General features: G+C 47.1%; 1 protein-coding gene across 17 annotated transcripts in view; it reads left to right on the top strand.

Moving 5' to 3' along the window:
• Positions 1 to 15,580, top strand: part of LOC138098406 (uncharacterized) — a 167,649-nt gene that overhangs the window by 16,350 nt on the left and 135,719 nt on the right. For 12 of the 17 annotated variants that reach the window (XM_068994959.1, XM_068994958.1, XM_068994963.1 and 9 more), the window contains exons 2-3: positions 11,627 to 11,785; positions 15,224 to 15,280. The exons of 1 other annotated variant lie outside the window; for it this stretch is intronic. The gene's annotated coding sequence lies outside the window, so the exon portion shown is untranslated. The remainder of the gene's footprint in view (positions 1 to 11,626; positions 11,786 to 15,223; positions 15,281 to 15,580) is intronic. 4 more of the 17 variants (XM_068994948.1, XM_068994949.1, XM_068994955.1 and 1 more) reach the window with 2 other exon arrangements.

Raw genomic sequence — 15,580 nt, 5'->3', positions numbered from 1 at the left:
TTGTTTTGCCCTTTCTCTCTCGAGAAAGAGAAAGGGGTGCCTGTTAGAATGTCGAGAAAGGTACCAGAGTGCAGCCTGGCTTCCATTGTCCCCAAAACAGAGCGACTGCAGCTCCAGACAATGGGAAAACGTGGATAATGGGGTTACTAAAGGGTGCAGAGCAGTGAATGGCTGCGTGTGGGAGCAGCTTTGGTGCAGGGGCGCTCATTAGTTCAGATTTTCTGCCACCTTGGCCGGGCCCAGTGCCACTCCAGTGTCCCTGTGTCGGGTCCCTGTGTCCCAGAGTGGTTTCTTTGCTCCTGTGCTGAGCCCTGGCTTTGGCTTTACCCTGCAAGACCAGTTCTGTGGTGCACTCAGATTCCCACCTTGTGTAAAACTGGGTGCAAAAGTATCCCAAAATATGCAGGCATTAATCCAAATTCCAGGGTGGCAGCATTTTGTGGGGGTTAACATCCTGTTTTCTCCTCCTCAGCTGCCTTGACTTTGCAGAACTCATGAGTTCTGGCACCCTGTCACCTGCTATAACTCAGGGGTAACCCATTTCCTTCCCAAACACCCATTTGCAAGTCAAGTTGGATTTTTTTTCTCCCAACTTCAGCTCCAGGCATGGCCAGAGTTTGGGGTGAGGGCAGAGAGGGGGCAATGTGTGATGGGGGAGCAGGGATGGACCTGCTGGAGATAAGAACTCTGCTGCTTCAGCTTTCAGGGCTTAGCCCGAGGTGGCAGGGAGGTGTTACCCATTATATTCTGGTTTTCCAGGATGTGTTGATGCTGGACAATCCCCAGAACTCCCTGTGAAAGTCATCCACATCTCCCATGCTGGGATATCATTCATTTGGGGTGAACGTGCAGCTTGCCTTGCAATTTCCACGCTTCAGTCATCACAACTGAGCAAAGTTCTTGGAGTTCCCCTAAAATTTCAGGGAAATGCCAGCTTTTGATGAAGGAAAAGGGATTTCACTGGGAGTCAGCATTGTTCCCACAACTTTGAAACAACCCTGAGTTATTTCTCCAGTGCTTCCCATTCCTCTCTGCCCTGTGGCGTTCAAATCTTGGTGTATTAATTGTCAGGAAATTAAAATCAGATATAAAAGTATAAAAATATGGCTGAGTTAATATTATGGGAGTAACCATCTCTCTGTGGAGTCTTTGGAATGTTTCATCTCATCAGCTGCTTCCAGGTTTGTCCGTGCTTTGTGTCTCCATTGAATATTTGCTGGCCTGGAATATTTTTATATCAAAATTCTTTTCCCCACCATTGTGTGTAGTTTAGGAACTTGAAATTTTGGATGATATTATGTAAGCACTTAGGATTCCTTTCCTTCTCCAGCACAAGTTCAAACCCTCTTCTAATTAATTACCTGGGTTTCCAGCTCTTCTTTTAAGAAGCCCGTTGCTAAATTGAGTGAAGTGGATTAAATTACTGTTGCAGGTGGAGAACAGGGCCAATCATGGTTTATTGCCTGAAAAGCATCACTGCCTGAAGTGAGGATGATTGTACGTTCCTGAGGATGTGCGAGTGTCAGCTGTCTAAATGTCTCTGCAGCAGAAAAGATTCCTGGTTCCTTTCATTTATGGGGTGCCTGGAAGTTAGGCTGAGATCTGTTAGGATAATACTGGCACTAAACCTCCCTCTAATTCTCCAGCTACACGTGAGTGTGAGATTAAGGGAAAGAAGTTGGGTTAAATCTCTAATCTCTTTGTCAATAAGAAAAAAGGATGCGGTGGAGAAGTGATTTGGCTTTGATGGCTGGTGAGGCTGAGGAAAAATGGGTCAGAAGTAGCATTTTACTGACTGTTCCTAAGCCAATGACACTTTAAATGTGCTGTCGTCATCTCGGTCTTCCCTGTGGTTGGACCAAAGGCCACATCCAGGCACCAAAATCCCAGAGTTTCCTGCTTTTCTCTTGGCACAGCTTCCTCTGAACACCTGGAGGCAGCCAAGAGGGCAGACAGAACAGAAAGTGGAGCTGAGGCTACTCCAAAACCTCCCAGTCTGGATTTAATTCTGTGTTTGCAGAGTGTCTCTCACAGCAGGGCTACAGGCGCTGTGCAAGAGCAATAAGAACAGCATCTAGGGCATGGCAGAAATGGTTGTAAGCAATAAATTGGCCTTTTTTACTTAAAAGATGTGGATGTGGCACCTTGAGGGCACGGTTTAGTGGTGAGCTCAGCAGTGCTGGGTTAAGGGTTGGACTGGATGATCTTGGAAATTGATCATTTTCAATCGAAATGATTTTGTGATTGAACACAGAAATGCTTCTGTACAAATGTAGAGAATGAACCTATGAACTCCTCATGCACAGGCTTCATAAATGGGGAAATAAAGAAATGAAAAGGACAGAAAGGGATGGGAGCAGAGTCCCAGCAAACGGACAGGAGCCCACAAAACCCTGCAGCTCACTTCTTTCTTGGTGTGGACCCCCCTCCATGCTCTGAGATGTGGAAGCTCTTTCCATATCAGACACCCAACAGTTGTTTCCTCTTTAATCAATTGCTTAACTCCTGCGAGTTAAAAACACCAACAATACAGGATTTAGATAAGCTTGGGTTATTAGGAAATCTCTTCAGAAACTGGGGAGTCAATCAAGCCTGTGGAAATGGCTGTTAAAAGCATCTGTATTGCTCGATAATTTGAAAATGGAGAAACACGAAAAGGAAATGATGTCCACGGCGAGTTGGAGGGGTTTGTGCATCTCAGGAGAGGCGAGCTGGAAACTGGAGCGTTGCTTAAGAGTTCTGACCCATGAAAAGTTGTGTCTCCTTCCAGCTGGCAGGAGAACAGCAGTAACTGTGTGAGTGCTGGCCCTGCCTTGCTGAGTTCTGCAGCTTTTGAGAGAGAAAGGAGAGGAAAAGCTTTGAACCCTCTGCCTCTCCCCTTCCTGCCTGTCCTGCTGCATGGGATGCGATGTGGAGCCTGGCTGGTGCTGGAAGCTGGGATTCCTGATGGATGTTCCCATCATTCCCATTAATTCCTGTCCATAACCTTGAGCACAGGACTGCAAATCCTCATCTCTGAGTGGGAGCAGGGGGTTTGGGGTGTTATAAAGTGAAGGCTCACTGTCTGTGCTTTCCTGCACTTCACCCTCTGGAACGCAGGAGCTCCTGACTGGACTGGCCCAGTTCCCAGCAGAGGTGCTGGGGCTTGGCTTAGCAAGGCCAGGATGCAAGGACAGCCAACCCAGCGGCTCAGGTGAGGGGCAGGCAGGCAGGCTGAGCATTCCCAGGGCCTGGAGAATCATCCCCACGTGCCTTAAGGAACCAGCTGGAGCTGGGAAGTGCTTAGGGAATGCTCTGTGACCTGAGGGTTGTGGAGCAGGATGGGATCTGCAAACTTCAGGTTCAACCTCAGAGCAAAACTCAGGCTGGAGCTGAGAGCTCTGCATCCCTCTGGGCTGCACGAAACATGTGGGCACTGGTGAGACAGGAGGCTCCTCACTTGCAAGGAGGCTCTGTTGGGAATTATTTCCCCCTGGAAGTTGCAAACAGAAGGACGAGAAGCTGCAAATAAAGAAGGAAAGCAGAGACTTATCCCTGAATTTATTTTCCTTTATTTTATTTAGGAATTATTTGCTATGAGAGGCTCTGGTTGGAGCTGACTCTGTGCTCTGCCTGCCTGAGGAAGGCGGTGTGCTCTGCAGAGGAGATTTGAAAGGTCACTCATCCAGGGAGAGGAAATGGGACTCTGGAGCTGAGTGCTGACACTCCCTTGGTGAGGGGGAATGCAGGTGCCGGTCCCTGCTCCAAGCACTTTCTCTTGGATTGTCCCACGGCTGTTTAATGCAAAGTAAAAAGATTTATTGTTGAATTAAGCCTGTAGTGTTTCCAAATACACAAGTGATAAATACCTGCCTGCAAAGACGCTGCATTTAAAATGTGCCTTCACTCTTTACTGTGAATTTCTGCTGAAGTTCATAAGGGAAATCTGTTTTCAACCCCACTTTGCAACTTCTTTCTTTCTTTGACACGTTTTTCTCCATCTGAGGTACCTGAAGTGCTTTGATGGCTCAGCAGAGAGGTAAATGCAGCATCTCCTTGTGCATGGAACAGGAGAGCACCGTCCATGGCTCCTGCTTTGTTCAAACTGCAGCTTAAATAGCTGGGCTTCTCCTCCTGATGCATAGGTTTTACTCATTAATGATTTTAATTCAATTAAAATAAATAAATTCCTTGCTGGCAGAAGAGCAGGCCCCCAGCAGAAGTATGGGAAGAAGTCTGGAGTGGTTTTTCCTCTCCTACTCTGGGTACTGTTACTTGTTTCTCTAAACCTTGTTTGTATGTAATTGTTTGTTCAAACAGCAAAAAAAGCTACAAACACTTTACCACGAGGTGTAGCACTCAACAACAAGAGTTTTAGTCCTGCTGGCTCTTTTACAATTGCAGGTTTATGGCAGGAACACATCTGAGAGTGGTTTCCAGGTAAACAGCAGACAAAGTTCTGCTTGATGGAGATGTTGTTGGTATTTACTGCATTTACCTCTGTAACAAATGAAAAGCTTTCACTCCTCTGGTAGGCACCAAGGCAGTTGCTTCAAGGTCTCTGGTGATCTGGAGCTGTGTGAATTCACCCAGACACCTTAAAAACTTTAAAATCACTAAAAGAGCTCATCAAAAACCTAAAAAACCAAAGTATTGTGTGTGGTGCGCATTTAAAGGGGTGATGCAGCCACAGAGACAACAGCATTTGCAGGACAAGGGACTTTTAAATTCATGGGACATAAGACAAACATCCCCTGCCACTCGCTCTGACCCTGCAAAGTGCTTAAATGGGATAAGCCAAGTTACCAACAGGCAAAGAAAGGATGAGGGAGATATTGAGAAGAAAAGGAGAGTTCTTGGAATAAATCAGCGACCAGGCCGTGGTTTGAAAAGGCAGGGAGTGTGTATTTGAAAGAAAAAGTCCTCAACAAAGAGTAAATGCATTCAGGTGAGAGTTAAAAATCAACTGGTGCAAGTTAAAGCTGTTTGGGAATTTCTGGATATGGAAATGTCCATCGTTAAGTGTCAATATATCCAAAATCGAAGCCTCCATCTCAGTTTTAATGACATTTTCCAGGAGCTCGTTCAGGTGGGATGATAAGGAATCCTGCTTTCTTTTTCTGTGGGCAGATAAAATACTGTTGCACCGTACCAAGGTTGTTCCAATCAAGGTGGTCCTGTTTAAAATGCTCCATCTGGGACCACCGTGGCTCATGGGGATGCTGGGTGGCTCCTGCAGAGCTACAGGGCTTGGGGACCCCTAAATCTCAGCTGTTCCTTGGGGGAAGGCTGTCGACTCCCACATTGTCCCACACCTTTGCAAAGTGCTTTAGGAACCCTTAGCAAAGGCAAGGTTTTATAACCCTGGGGGTGCGGGAACTTCAGCGAAATCTCGCTCAAAACTCAGACGCTGCTCCGGCTCTGTTACTGTAAATCTCCAAAATGAAGGGAGGAAATGACACTGTCACCTTCCCCCCCCCTTGACTGTGAGGAGTTCAACGCCGTGCTAGACCCAGAGGTGAGTAGGAAATGCAGAGGGAGAGCTCAGCAGTTCTCCCAGTGCTGCAGAACTTGCTTTGTCAATCCTTTCCGCCGCTCTCCCCTCGCAGCCCTGCCCACGCTGGCAGCCAGGGCTCCTTTTGTTTCAGGGCCAAAGTTGAACTCGCCAGTGACTTGGAGTGGAAAAACTGAAATGGATCCACTCGATTCACGGGGATGATGAGCCTCCTGCGAGGAGCTCTTGGAGCTGGGATTGAAGGCAGGCTGTGCTGACTCTCAGCCCAAGGAGATGATTAAGGATGTGGATATTATTGCCTTTTTTATGCCTCAGCTCTGTTGTGGTGCCCATGGACAGCTGGCATTTTCCCCTTGCTGCCAGCTCCTGGGAAGTGCTAAGTCTGGAGGTTTGCATGTGGGAATTCCAGGTTGATGTCCAAATTCTGGCCAGCCACGATGTAGGGTGCTTAATTCAGGCTGGGAATGTCCATCAGAGAAGTGAGCAGTTGCCTTTCAAAGAAATCTTCCATTTTTGCTGAGGTTGTAGGATCATGGAGGCCAGAAAACCAAACTCCTGACCTGGGCTGGGTTTTGTAGAGCTGGTTGGATTTAGGGTCCAGCCTCATTCCTGTGCCCCTGTGATGGCTGAAAATTCCTGCATTTTGGTGCTCCTGGTGGTTGTTTTCTGCTCTAAACTTCACGTTCAGCTCTGATATTCTCTGCACTACGTTCTGCTCAGATGAGGCATCTCCACCAGGCTGGGATTAGGCACCAGAAAACTCTTTAATCCTGTAGGGATTGATACACACCAAGTCCTTTTATGCTGGCAAAAACACATCCAACCCACTCAGTGCAATAAAATGGCTTTTAGCTCTACTTGATCAGAAGCAAAACCCTAAACCTTGTTGCTTTATGCCAGAAATTACGAACAAGTCTTGATTTTTTCCCCTCTTTTTTTTCCTTTCTTTTCTTCCCTTCTCTTTTAAAGTATCATGTCTTATTGAAGCCGAGCTGTTTTCAGCAGCACAAATGATGCAGCTCAGCTCCTTCAGAAGAATTGCACTTCAACATCTCTCCACAAGTATTTATCACATGTACCTGTGCACACAAAACATTTAGCCTTGAGACAGCTCTCTCCTGAGAGAAGAGAAAGATTAAATTCCCTAAGCTCAACGCTGCTGCTTGTGCAGTTTGTCTTTTTCTCCTCCTTCCACCAACTTTATTTTGCCTGGAATATAAAAGCAGAGGTTGTCACAGGGAAATGCCTGCTGTCATTTATTACCCTACAACGAGACACAGAGAAAAAATCATCATTAATCTGATTTGATAAGCTGAGTTGAATCCCCTGGAATTTTGTGGCTGTGGCTGCACCTTTCCTGCATTATTTGCTGTGTCAGCTTTATCATAGCAATCTTTGATTACTTTTAATCAGGGAATGTGAAGTGCCTTGCCCAAAGTTGTGTGGAAGATCAGGGGGTGGTGGTACAGCCTTGGGAGCTGCAGTGCTTCCTGCTCTGTCCTTGCACCACCTTCAAAGTTGAATTTTCTTGTACTTTAACATTTAACATGCCTGGATTACCTGCTGCACCCTGGAAAATGTGCCAGCTACATTTGGTATTCCATCAAAGTAATGCAGTAAATCCTTCTTGATTTTAGTAGGTCTCAAAGTTGGAAGACACATATAAATATATATAAAACATGGGTGTAAATATAAATATAGAGTTAGTTTGATAAATTTTTGTACACTTCACACACTTCCCCTCCGTTTCTCCCTCTGATTCTGGCTACTGGGGGTTTGACCAAAGAACCTCTTCAGCCAGGATATGCAACCTCAATTTCATTAATTGAATTCCCAACAGTAACAGACCCAAGGTCCCTTTGAGTCAGGCTTTGCTTTGCCTCTGGAGCCAGCTCTGAAGGTCCCTCCTCGGCATCCTTGGCTCTCTTATCTGGTGCAGTGCCAGGATCTCCTGGAGGCTGCTCTCTTGGGGACATTTGGGGACACACCTGAGTGAGTTCTTCCACTTGTCCATAGGAATAAAGGCTCCTGGGTCACTTTTTCCCTCAGTGCAAGGTTGGAATAAGCTTTGCTGGAGCAGCAGGGCCAGCTCCACCCACCACAACAGGCTCCAAAAGTCACCCCAGTTATATCCCATCCCCAAGCACCCAGAGCTTCTCCCGGGGCTGTTTAAGGAGCCTAGAAAAGCCGGGATGCTCCTCCAGACACTCGCAGGCAGAACATGCTTTTTGCAGTTCCAGCAGGAGCCCAACTCCCGCTGAAAACCAAGAGATTTGAGGCTTCTGACTCACTGAAAGCCTTTTGAAAAGCTCTTCTGCGGCCAAAAGCGAGCATGACAGTTCAGAGGACCAGAAACCGAGCCCCACCCTTCAGAGCCTTGCTTTAATTTGTCCTTTCCCACCCAGAATTGAAGGATGGATGGATGTGAGCGCTGAGAACAATGGGGAAGCAGACAGCATTCCTGGGGAAATCCAGTTTTCTCCCTCTGTAGTGTTTCCAGTGGCCACAAGGAAGCAGGGACAGGTAGGGCTGAGCTCGCCGTGCTGGCACATGCAGCAGTGCCTGCTGCTTGCATTTGGTGGAAAAACCGGGCTGCGTCTCCAATCCCCCCGGGCAAAGAAGATGCTGTAAATAGCATGGCCACGTTTCAAGCTCTCGCAGCACAATGGGAAGCAATCCAGGCTTTTCTGGTGTCAGGAAGGAGAGCAGGAACGCGTTTTATGCGTCCTGGGGGGAAAAGAGGGAGGCAAAGCTGTCCCAGCTGGAGCTGCTGGCTCTGGGAGGGGCGGGGGGTTGGCACTGAGCATCTGAAGGAACAAGGGTCCCCTCCTGGATGTGGTGCCCGTGCTTGGTGGGCTCTGTCTGATGGGCTGATGCCACGCCAGAGCCCGTTCCAGGTCTGCGCCCCAGGGCACAGCTCTGCTGGTTTAACAGAACGTGTGGGCAGCAGCCCAAACCCCGAGCAGCTCCTCTGGCCAAAGCTTGAGCCGCTCGCTGGGGGCTTCTCGCTCACCCAGGCTTCCCCCAGCCCTGCTCCTGACTCATGGGTGCCTGGAGGAGGCTGTGTTCTCCTCTCACTGCTGATGACTGTCCATCTAATAGCTCCTAGACATGGGATATTGCCCTTTTTTCCTGCTCTTTTCCACCCTGCCCAACTTTCTGCCACTTATTGCAGAGCCCAAAGGGTGTTTAAGCACCTCGGTCATTGGATGGAGTTACCTGTCCCAGCTGCAGAGTCAAAGGTAGGACCGATCCCAGTTTGAAATGAAATTACTCTCAAAAACGTGTGATTTGTGTGTCAGAACAGGATATGTATTTATCTATTAAACATATAAAATATGTTTATTTTCAGATGGAGATATAAACATATTTCTGAGCTCATTTTGAGGTGCAGCAGCCACCCTAACTTTGGCATCCAGTGCTCCATATAGCTTCCCCTAAATAACTCAGAGAAGAGTTTTGTGGCCTCGGATGCCCTGGATGATTTTCCTTCCAGCAGGAAAACGGGAGGGAGTGTGTTTTCCACTTGGACACGGGACCCGTCTGAGAGCTGGGCCAGCGCTGTGCTAAATAAATCATCGTGCCAGGCGCTCCTGGGTAATTAGGCATGAAGGGAATCAGCAGTCTGCTCCCCCCGGTGTGTGACACACACGGCACATTTGCCATGTGCCTGCAGCTCTCAGGCCTGGGGGATCCACCAGGAAAATGCAGCCAGCAGCCCTGGGGTGCTGGGGAGCTGCGGCAGCGGCCGTGGGAGGATGGGATTTGGGATTTGTGAGGGTGGGATTCGGGGTTGCAGCTTGGATGGCTGATGCAGTTCTTGTGCGAGTGGCAGCAGGGCTGGGAAGCCTCAGCTCTGGGGTAGCTGGGGTCATGTCCTGCTGCCACCCCAGTGTCACACCACAGTGCTCCAAAGGTGCTTCACTGCTGTGCCCTGCTTCTGGTGGCAATTCGAGCTCGAAGAACGCCCGTGTCTTGTTCATCCAGCTGGGCTGCAGGAATGGTGATGGGAGGAAGGAATTCCTTAGTCAGAGGGTGGGCAGGCCCTGGCACAGGGTGCCCAGAGAAGCTGTGGCTGTCCCTGGATCCCTGGAAGTGTCCAAGGCCAGGCTGGACAGGGCTTGGAGCAGCCTGGGATAGTGGGAGGTGTCCCTGCCCATGGCAGGGGTTGGGATGAGATGAGCTTTAAGGTCCTTCCCAACCCAAACCATTTTAGGATTCTCTGAAGAACTGAGGGACATGAGGATGTCTAAAATCACCGCTCTGTGTTTAAGCCTTGGGTCTATCAGTTCAGAGCTTCAGGGTAAATCCTTTCAGTCCCTGTCCCCCTGCTCTCCATGTCTCAGCCTCAATGAACACCTGATGGGTTTAGTTCTTGGCACATCCCAGAAAAGCTTCGGAGATGGTCCAGGGGAGATAAAATTCCAATTTAGCTGCCTGTTAGGAAAGTCCCCTGTGAGGGACTTTATGCATCTGAGGGGAACTAGGGACTTTCCTGACCAAAGGAAAGCTTTGGGATGTGAAGTGGAAACAGCAAAGGGAAAAGCTTTTTGGTTACTGCGTTTGGGTTTAATTAGCCTGCCATGGCTGCTTCTCCAAACCAGCCCAAAAACTTTCTCTGGGGGTTTCCAAAACCTCTTCAAGCTCTGTGCACTGGAAATGCAGCACAGCTTGGTTTTGTCATGTAGGGTTGGGACTTTTCTTTTTATGATCCTGAAGGAAACAAGGGAGACCAGCGATGTCTCCTGGAAACAATTTTTTAAAGAAATGACATCACTTGGCTGCACTTAGGAGCAAAGTGGTTCTGAACTGTATTAGTGTGACTGTATTCCCACTGTGCACTGTCAGAATTTGCAGGCTCAGTTGGGTCTGTGTTCTCAAGGTCTGGGCCATTTGGACTCCAAAAATTTAATTTCTGTTGTGGTTTGTCCTGCTCACATCAGGACCCGCAGCCCTGTGGAGCCTGCCTTTGCTCAGACACTGAGGTCATGATGGAGTTTTAACCTATTTTAAAATTTGGAGGCCTTAGAGTGTAATGTCCCATGCATTTGTGACTCCTTACCCTGACAATATTATGGCCTGTGTTATTTAATTTCAATTCTTGCACTTGGCTTTTTCCCTGATGGGGCAGTCGGGGCCATCAGAGACTCCAGGACAAAAAGGCTCCATTTCTACTGCTATTGTGGAGGAGAATTGAGACGTGAGAGCGAAGTGGAACCTCCAGGAAAAACTGGAAAGCCTGAAACACAATGAAAAGCCTTAAAAACAACCCATCCAATTTTGCAGAATTGCTTCTCTCCAGCAATTCCTCCTGAATTTGGGGGGGGGGGGGGGGGGGTTGCTGCTGTGCAGGGTTCAGACACAGCAATGGTGTAAATTGCAAACTGAAGTGCCAAAACCAGTCTGGCCTGTGCAGGTCACTGGAGTAGACACAGCTCTTGCCTGAAAGCATTTGTAATCTAAAACCCCGGCGCTATTCCCACTGGAGGTAACGACAAAACTCCATGTGATTGCAAACGGAACAGGATTAGACCCTAACTAAATAAAAGGAGCTTTTCTTTCTTTTTTTTTTTAAGTCACCAGATACTCCTTCCCTAGGACAAATTCAAATACCTTTTGTTCAGGAGCCCAAGAACCAAGTTTAGTCCGGAGAAAAAAAACCCCAAACTTCTTTCCTCACTTTCAAGCAGGTTTGGAAAGACAAGATTTGAAAGAGCATTCCCATCTGTTATTGGAGCATTTAATCATTCTCTAAAAGCCAGCGCAGTTTTATTTTCTCTGGGGAGCGAGCAGCATTAGCTGAGGCATAAAGCAAACTCCACCAAGTGTAGAAAAAACTCACCCTGATGTCCTGTTTGACAAACTGACCTGCGGGTCACAACCTGAGTTTATTGATCCGTGGGGCCTTGTCTGGGTGCCGGGCATGTTTTCTGGACTTTGGTTTCAGCTGCATTCCTCACTTCTCAAAGAGGGGGTGTGGATTTCTGCTAGGAGTAACCACTGGGAAGGAAGTAATGTTCATTAAGTGTGCAGGCAGTGCAGGACGAAGCATGCTCAGTGCGAAAGCTTCGCTCCCGTGCCTGTCAAGCCCGAGGTTTGAACTCATTCCAGAATGCTGGATTTACTTTTCAGGAAGAAACAGTACCTGGCTGGGCTGTGCTTTTCCCTTCCCTTCCCTCCTCGGAGGAGTGGAAACAATGTCCTTTTGATGCCGGGTGCCTTCCTGCGAGTGGGAATCTCGCCCTGGAGAAGGAGACAAAGTTTGCTACCTGTGAAACGAAGACTGCTTAGGTCAGTACGAGGGGGCGCAGAGGAACTTTGCGAGCAGCTTTTGTGACTTTTGAACTCCCTGTTTCTGCTCTCCTCTATCCCTTCCCATCTTGAGCAGAGCTGAACTTTTGGGGGGGAAAAAAAAAAAAAAAGTTCAGCAGCTCCCTCCTTGTTCATTCTCTCTGCTGAAGGTAAACTTGGTTTAAAGAAAACAGCCTGAGTTTGCTGGGTGCTGAGCTTAACTTTTGAAAACTCAGCTTGCTGATAGAACAGAGATTTGTTTTCTTTACTTTTTCTTCTCTTTCTTCCTTTTTTTTTTTTTTTTTAGTGGTTCCTATAAATGCAATCCTGGGCTTCCAGCATGTGTTTTAAAAGCCTGTTCCCCCCTTTCTCTCCCCGCCCTCTGCCTTAGAGCTGAAAATGAGACTCGTTCTTGAATAATAAACTCTGTGTTATCAAGCAAATCTTGTGGCTTGTTCATGTGATTGTTCCCAGTCCCAGCATTGATGTTTTTTGCCTTTTAATAAGTTTTCCAGTTCTTTCTGGAAAAGGAATTGCAAAACTGTTAGCAGAGAGGTGAGAGAAAGCAATTTTAGTTGGTAACTAAATTTTACTCGGTGGCTGAATTTTTAAGTTTTTCAATTTTTAAGTGCTCTCTACTTTCTGCTTTTAAAAGCATATTTAGGACTCCTGTCTCTCGAGGATTTGAAATATTCCCAACCTTAGAATGGGATAAGAGAATTTTTCATCTTTTTGGGAGACTTTGTGCTGCCTAATGGAGATTTTTCTGAACATAGGCCAAATGGCCAAGAAACAAAATGACCACTGAATAAGAAGTGAAATGGACTCAAATAATTAGAACCTGCCTGTAGTTAATGATTGTTTGAAGTGGGTCAGGAACATTTGGCAGCTTCTGGTGTTAAATCTTGTCCTCGGATATACTTGGGAATGGTTATGTGGCTTATCAAAAGTTGGGATTTAAGTTTGTATGTTTGAGGAGGGGGTACAGACTTGGATATTTGAATTTTAGAAACTTGAAAGAAATTAACACATACAAACATGAAATCCTCGTGTTTAAAAGCTGCCATATTTATTATTTGGTTGTTGTAAACCGGGAGTTATCCCATGCAAAGGATCTCAGTAGGAAAAAAGGGATAGCAGGTATAACTCCTAGCTGGAGGGTCAGCAGTGGGAAATATCTTTGCAAGCTCCACGAGTTTTGCTGCTGCTCACTAAAAACAAAACTCTGCACAAGCCCCAGTGTGCAGAGGGGGACAGGAGGAGTGGGTTTTGCTGCATCTCCCAGTGGATTCCCACTGGGATTACCTGCCTTGTGCCTGGGGAGGGACGGGGAGCAGCCAGACCAGGCAGAAGGAATCTGCAAATCCCCAAAGCTGGAGCTCTCTGATCTTTCCCCACGTTCACCCCCTGAGATCCAAGGGAGTTTTTGATGAGGGAAGGCTGGGGAAGTGTCTTTGCCTTTTGATTTGGGGGCCTGGTGGGGACCGTGGTGCTGCAGCTGGACACGGGGTGGCCACAGGGCTCTCTCCCCTCTGTACATTCCAGCCCTCCATTTCCTGGGAAATGGGGAGGGTCTTTTGCGAGGCACTTTGCATATTTCTGGGAGAAAAAAAAAAAAACAAAACCAAACGCCTCGTGCTTTTGAGAGATAAATAAACCCAGGCTGCAAAGCTGCACATCCTCCTCTGAGTTTTGAACAGGGACTTTTGGAGCCTCAGATTTATCCCAGCTCCAGTGGCAGTGGAAAGGCAAAGCATTGTCCTCATCCAGGCACAAACAACGTGGCCTCCCTCATTGTTCCTTTACAGGTATCCAAGCTGCAGAATCCAGCTCTGTATAAACTCACTTCACGTGTAAAATTATAATTTAGGACAGGAAATATTTGGGGGTTATTTAATTTCCCTTCCTAGGGTTGAGATTTTTACAACTTATAGGTTTGCAGGAGTTGGAAGTAGAAAACAACTCAGTCCATGGAGGTCAGACTTTCACCTGAGGTGTGGAATAGTCACATCCATTAAATGAGTATTAGCCAGATTTTGGACAATAAACCATTTAGTCTCCTGTCCTTCTTTGTTTTCATCCTTAAATACAGATATATTTCTTTTTCCACCTACCCAGGTGTTCCCAAGGCAGGCCTGCTCCTGTTCATTGGTTGCATTTAAATCCTTTTTTATTTCTAAAACAAGGGAGGGGAATTCCACAGTTCCTGGAAAGGCCCAGGTCTTTCTAAGGTTTAATTTACCATTTCTAAGGTTTAATTTACCATTTCTAAGCTTTCATTTACCTCCAGAATGGAGTAAATCATTTCCAGTATGTGTAAGCTCATTTTCTGTCTTTCATTTTTTTGTGCTGAATCCTGGTTTTTTGAACGATTTAAATAGGGAAAAAAACTTAATGTGTCTCTCCAAAGTTCCATGTATGGTTTTGCTCCTTGATGGAGATATCTCCATCTGAATCCAGCCACAATCAACAGGCAGAGGTGAAATTTGGATGGAGGAAGCAGGAGGAGAAGAATGGGTTGGATTCCCATTGAACTGCGAGGCTGCTCCTGCCTTGGGATGAGAGGAGCAGGAATCTGGAGCACTTCAGGCAGCTCCCAGTGCTCACACATCCTCCTTGTTTTGAAGATGGGGATTGCTCAGAGCGTTTTGAGGATCAGGATGTCAAGACCCATCTGAAAGCCCCTGGCTAAATCCCTTGGAAAAGGGAGCCAGCTGGGATGAGGGGAACAGCCCCCACGTGGGTGTATCTGTGCTGGGTCATTCCTGACCCACAGATGCTAAATGGGATCTGTGCACATAAAGGTCCCTGTGCTTGTTGGGATGCTCTCCAAGGAACAGGACTTCCTGTTTTGTGGAGCCCAGGGAAGTGTAAAACAAGGGATGATTTATTTTTGAGGAAGCTGCACTAGATGAGGACATGGAATCTCTTTGGAGGAGGCACTGATAACTCTATTTTCCCATTTGTTGCGTGGAAGTGCAAAGCAAAACCTGCAAATGGTGCCTCGGGCAGTGTTCGAGGTATCTCAGGCAGAAATGTGCATTATCATCACCCTCTTGTCCTCAAGAAGAACCAAGGAACAGCAGGGCAAGTCACTGGAGGCTCTTCTGCCTAATGTCTGACCAGGATCATGAGCCTCCAAACACTCTCAGAAACATCTGGAATGTGCTTCTTTCCCCACCTTCCCTGTCCCCAGGACGAGCACACAAAGACTGCTGCAGGGAATGAGCCATGGAGGAGCTGGGAACCTCTGATCTGGCTAAAAACATCTGTACAAGTTCATGATAAACCCTTTTCCCTCGAGGTGTTAAATTTACCCCGATTTTTCCTAAAAGGCAGAGAGGTGTTGCAGGTGTTGCTGCATCATTTGAGACATGGGGCAGTGACTGTGAGCAAATTCCTGGTGTTAATGGTGAATTCCTCCCTTTATTTTTGCAGGTAGCAGTGGAAATGAAAGCAATTCTATTTCCCACATTGCTCACAGGCTCCACAAGTGTAAGTACAAATACAGTTTATTTTGCCATAGGTGGAAGTGTGAGTCTAATGATCAAAGCACAAGACACGTGTTAATGTTGTGTGGGGTTTTTAAAAAAAGCAAACAAACAGGGAGGTCAGGAGAAAGTTCCTTATTTGACATTTTCCTGCTGGCTTTGCAGAAAATCAGGTTTCATTTGGATTTAGATCCAGCTGCATTTGGGCCAAAGTTGTCTCTGGAGAAGTCTGGGAGGGACAGGAAAGGAGAAAAGCTTTTAGCTCTGTCTATTGAGAAACCTCCTGGGTAGCAATTTCAGAAAC

This window comes from Aphelocoma coerulescens, chromosome 24, assembly GCF_041296385.1.
Source record: "Aphelocoma coerulescens isolate FSJ_1873_10779 chromosome 24, UR_Acoe_1.0, whole genome shotgun sequence".
In the NCBI taxonomy this organism is placed as follows: Eukaryota; Metazoa; Chordata; class Aves; order Passeriformes; family Corvidae; genus Aphelocoma; species Aphelocoma coerulescens.
The sequence above is the reverse complement of the archived record's forward strand: the minus strand, read 5'-3'. Positions and strand labels throughout refer to the sequence as shown.